At 38.6% G+C, this 5,610-nt stretch overlaps 1 protein-coding gene across 1 annotated transcript in view; it reads left to right on the forward strand.

The window, feature by feature from the left end:
• The first annotated feature begins 1,170 nt into the window (after positions 1–1,170).
• The window catches only part of Usp54 (ubiquitin specific peptidase 54), an 81,895-nt gene continuing 77,455 nt past the window's right edge, over positions 1,171–5,610 (forward strand). The window contains 1 exon segment of the mRNA XM_013516768.1: positions 1,171–1,343. The gene's annotated coding sequence lies outside the window, so the exon portion shown is untranslated.

Below are 5,610 nucleotides of genomic sequence, written 5' to 3' on the forward strand. Positions count from 1 at the left end.
TTTTTTTTTTTTTTTAAATTTTGGCACTTGTTGCCAAAGGACTACTTTAAATTATACATGTGAATAAAATGTAACAGCTTAATTAGTTTTGGGTAGTATCCATAAATTTAGATTAAATCTTCTTTTAGTCAACTCATTATTTTCTCACAACCTGTAGACCTTCATATTTGGCAAGGATTCTGCTTATGAGCCTTTTTTTAAAAAATGTGCTTATAAAACCACTTTCCATAAAGCTGTTTTATAATTGGAGTAATACATAGGAGGGTTTGTGTTGTTCCTCTGAGTCTTTGTGCCCTGCTTGCAAGTACAAGTTCTGCCTGACTGATCACATGTTTGCAAGTAGTGGATCCTTCCTGCTGTTTGTTTTCAGTGAAAAATTTGCTCTCTTCCTTGATAGAAGGGTGGAAATCTTTCACTGTTCTCATCTTTGTGCTTGAGAACTCTCAGATAGCAAGCATTTTAAAGTTGACTAACGATTTCAGCAGCTCAGTTTTACATCATAATTTTCTTTAATAGTACAGCTTTTATTTTTTTCCTTGTGGTATGCTCTGGGGATTAAACCCAGGGCTTTTGCACTGAGCTACATCCCCAGCCCTTTTGTTATTTTGAGACAAGGTCTCACTAAATTGCCCAGGTTGGGCTTGGTTTTGCAATCCCTCCTTCCTTAACCTGCTGAGGTCCTTGGGATTAAGTGTATTCTACCACACCTTGATTTAGTGTAGCCTATTTTAATGTTTAAGACAGTTTTGCCTATTAAAATGATTTAAGTTCACATAGTTTTAGAATTTTGAATTGCAGATTCAAACCATAACATTGTTTTGGTTATTCTCTAAAGCACTAAAGAAGACTCTGAGCACTCCTTTTGACTGTAGTGCAAAGAATTTTTAAGGGCTGGCTTTTCTTTGGAAACAGCTGTCACCCTGCAAACCTTATTGTTTGGTGACCTTTGTCATCAGGAATGTCCTTGGAGGAAACAGCCTCATAATTGTTTTTCTTAAGCCTTTAGTAAAGTTTGTGATACGTCCTTCCAAGTTAGTTTTAGTTAGTTTCTTCAGCTTACTTTGTTTGCATTTGATTGGAAGCTCCACCTTTTTAGCTTTATGATGATTTGTGCTGAGTTCCTTGGCAAAAATAAATAAATAAATAAAAAGAAAAAAAGTCTTCTCCCTTCCTGATATCCTGTCCTGTGGGACAGCTTTGTGGTTTAGATTAACAGTTTCCCATTGTTGCCAGTTGCAGTTGTCTCCTCCCTCAATATCCTTCCCTCCCGTTCCTGTATCATTTGCTCCACAATTGCCCTTGTGACTGCCTGAGGTCTTGCTGGTGGTGGAGTGTGCTGTTGGGTAAGTACCGGCAGGGTTAAAAATGGGTGGATGGAGCTATGAGTGGGTCAATCAGTTTCTTTTCACAGCAACAATTTACACTTTGAAATTGATGTTAGGAGTCTAATTTTTTCGGAGAAAACAGTTTTGATGCTGAGTGAAGTTTCTGCTTTTTCCTCTTTCAGTTGTAAAATTTTGGAAATTTGTTTTTTCCATTTAAAAAACATTCTCCTAGACTTGTTAAAATTAAAGGCAAGCGTTGTATGTTTAGTATTTTAAATTTCCTTGAAACCTGGAAGGTTATTTGTGAGAAAGCTATATTTCTTTATGTTTATTTTTCAGTATAACATACCAGTTAAAGAAACAAATAGCATATTTTGTGGCTAATCTGGGAAGTAGCATTTACTCTCCAGTATCAGAGTCATTCTTTTCTCCTGTCACCAGAATGCTGTTGGCAAAATTCATGAAGATTTTTGGCAATATGTTGTCAGTTCTGGGAAGTGGCTTCTGAGTATTTCAGGGTAACAGATGTTTCTGGGAATTACTTTTGGGAAGATGTATTCATTAATATTTGCTCCCTTGAGGTGTGAAGTCTGTAGTCCTCTCATGTATATTTTGTTGTTTATTTGTTTTTGATTTTTTGAGACAGGATCTTGCTATGCAGAATGTTTCATAACAGCCTATTTCCTTGAGTTGTATGCTTTGATCTTCAACTAAGAAACTGTCTCTGTGTGTATCTAACACTGAATGGGTGATACTTTGGTATTTCAAGCAATTACAAGAGATGAGCGTTAGGTTCTCTAGAAGCATTATTAACGATATAAGGGAAACTTTGTTTGTGGATTTTATTGCTGTTCAGTTGTGTCACTTATCCACATGGAGGTTGCACTTGTATAGTAATGATTTCCTGAGCTCCTATTGTGAGGCAAGTGCTGGGTCCTATAATTCCCAGTACAGCTTTGTCAGCTAGGTACTATTGTCCACCTGGGAAACAGTCATACACAGGGAGAAAGAACTTGGTGTTTTAAAATCATTTTTCGGGAATGTGAAGATAATGATTCTTGTTTAGCTGTTAGTTGTAAGGGCTAAAAGACGTACCTTGCATCCAGCAGTGTTCACTAATTGGTAGCTAGTCTTACTAAGATTTTACAGCTGAAAGAGCAAGAGAGTCTAAGTAATGTGCTGAAGGTCACTTGGTTGTAGTGGTAGACCTAGGATTTGAATTGGCTCAAAACCTAGAGTTTAGCTGGGTGCGGTGGCGCTTGCCTGTAATCCCAGCTACTTGGAAGATTGAGAGGCAAGAAGAGCTCAAGTTTAGCCCGTCTCTAAAACAAAACCAGTAAGCAATCCCCTAGCAAGAGTTTGGAAGCATGTTTTCACTTGAGTATTGTAAAGGCTTTTAGAGTAGATTTCCCCAGATTTCTGCTCATCTCTCCGCCTCCTGCTCTCACTGCTCCCACTGTGGTTTTGTTGTTGTTGGTTTTTTTTTGGATGCCTTTCTTTGCCTTTCTTTGGCATCCTCTGTCACCTTCCCAGTCATGTGCTTGCTTTTTCACACTGGAGTTGCTTGTGCCATTCAGTACCAGTGTCCTCTCAACAGAAATGAGTCAAGCTGGTGCTGTCATTTGGCTTCCTCCCTTATTTTCCTTTTGTTGATAGTCAGTAGACTTTCATTATTATTGGTGCTGAAATAATTTGAGTACTGGTGTGCTTATAACAATTTAAAAATGATAAATTTAAAAATGATTGCATAGTTGCAATCAAGTATTTAAATTAAAAAAGCATTCCTTAGTGATTTTAAAAATTATGAAAAAGAAAATCTGGTACTAATTGAACCAGAGGGCTATATTATAGATCAAGTTTATGTAACTCATGGTTATCATTTTGCTATCTAGAGACCTAATAAATAACTGTTGAAACTCTTCCTTTAACTACTTTGCTACTATTGGCAGTATGGATGAAGCAAAAATATTGTTACATTTTCACCTTAGGGAGAGTATCTTCATTTTTTTGTGTTTTGTTAGTAGAGTACCTTTCTTCAGTATATCTTTTAGAAACAGAAGGCATGATTTAGGTATAATGTGATTTAGGGAGGAGATTCAGGGAAGAGTTAGAAGGCTGATTTAATTGATCTCTAAACTGAAAAAAATGAGTTAGGTTTGTTTCACAATTCTTCTTTCCTTCTCTTTTTTTTTCATGTTTTGATTTTTTTTTGAGATAGGGTCACACTATGTAGCCCATACCTTCAAACTCCCAATGACATTCCTGCCTCAGCCTCCCAAGTGCTGGGATTACAGACATGTGCCACTATGCCTGGCTTATTTTTTTCTTTGTTTCTGGATATCGGATTCAGAGCCATCACACTGAGCTATATCCACAGCTCAGTTTTTAAATTTTCATTTTGAGACAGAGCTCAAGTTGACAGAGCTCAGTTTGCTGAGTTGCCCAGGCTGAGATCCATCTTGTGATCCTCCTGTTTCAGGAGTGTTGTAAGGGAGGGTTGACATTACAGGTGTGGTCCTTTTTTTTTTTTCCAGTCCAGGAATCGAACTCATGACCTCCTGCTTGCCAGGCAGGTGCTGTGCCGCTGAGCTAAATCCCCAGCTCCCAGGTGTGGTCCATTTTGACCAGCTTCATTTATTCTTCTGTTTAACAAGTACTATATTGAGTATCTGTTGAGTGTTAGGCAGTGTAACTTTTTACACTATATTCTAATAATGTACCGATATACAGTTAAGTACTGATTAATGAAGTTCCTGGGAGGCTTAACTGGTGGGGAGTGGTGCTTAAGAAGACAGTCCTTTAGAAAAGAATACTCCTTCCTGATACAGTGTGACTACAGGTATCACTGAAATCACTGTTTTCAAACTGCGCAGAAGGGATAGCTAGTATTAAAGAGGACTGAGGAGACGGGGGTAGGAAAGAGGGGAACACTCCTTGTTTAGCAAACTGCTGGGCTTGCTCAAAAAACAAATCTTTTTGAGTGTTTTAAGAGAAGCTGTGGAAGTTGAGGTTATAACTGTGCATGGAATAAGATTATGGAAAGCCATAAAAGCTGAGAAGTTCAGATTGTATTTTGTCACTGAACGTTCCTGAGCTAAATGTGATTGATTATTGAGTTTGAGTTTTGTTAGTAGTTGTGTTTTGGCCCTTTAAATAGATAGGATTAGAGGGGAAAGAACAGTTAGGAAGTTATGTGTCTTAGTTACTTTTCTCTCATTGCTGGGACAAAATACCTGACACCCAGAATTAAGGAAGCAAAAGGTATTTAGCTCACAGTTTGTGGAGGTTTCTGTCCATGCTCAGCTGGCTCCAAGGCAGAGTGGCACATGGCAGAGGGCAACAGTTCATGGCGGCAGAAAACTACAAAAGCAACAAGAGCAAAAGGGACAAGTGGCAGGTGGCAGCGACAAGCAGCCTCTTTCCCTCCCTTACATTGTATGCAAACTACCCACCACAGGGCAGGTGTGGGACTCACATCCATAATCCCAACATTAGACCATCAATCAATTATAAACTGTAGGCTGGGTGTGGTGGCGTACACCTGTAATCCCAGCACTTGGAAGGCTGAGGCAGGAGGATCCTTAAGAGTTTGAGACCAGTCTGGGCAACAGAGTGAGCTCAAGGCCAGCCTGAGCGGCATAGCAAGACCCTGTCTCAAAAAGACAACAAAACAAAACAAAACAACAACAAAATATCATAAACTCTAAAAGCCCACCCCATGACTGCATGAGGCTTTGAGGGAACATCCAGATACAAACCATAACACACTCACACCTCCAACCCCAGCACTAGACAATGAACCAATCACAAGCTCTAGATTCAGCAGCCTTCGAAAAGCCCATACCCCATGATTGCATAAGCCTTTTGGGGGACATCCAGACAGAAACCATAACATTATGACAGTAGTTTAGGTGAATTTTAGTGAAAATAGTTTTGGGCTACATTTACCACATTTTTGTTGTTGTTTTTGAGACAGTGTTTCACTATGTAGTTCAGGGTTTCACTATATAGTTGAACTCACTATGTAGCCCAGGCTGGCCTTGAACCCTTACTGATCCTTCTGCTTCAGTCTCCTGAGTTCTGGTATTACAGGCATGTACTACCATGTCGAGTTTTTTCCACAATTTTGATATAGCTTTGGGTTTGTGTTGTCCTGTGTAGTTTGATTTTATGGAACTTTTTACACTACATAAATATATTTGTGTGTTTGTATATATGTAAGAATGGTTACAGGTGATGATAAACCATCATAACTATAGCTGCTATATGTGGAATTTATTTTTAT

The sequence above is a fragment of the Chinchilla lanigera genome, unplaced genomic scaffold, assembly GCF_000276665.1.
Source record: "Chinchilla lanigera isolate Chin_1 unplaced genomic scaffold, ChiLan1.0 scaffold00036, whole genome shotgun sequence".
Lineage (NCBI taxonomy): Eukaryota > Metazoa > Chordata > Mammalia > Rodentia > Chinchillidae > Chinchilla > Chinchilla lanigera.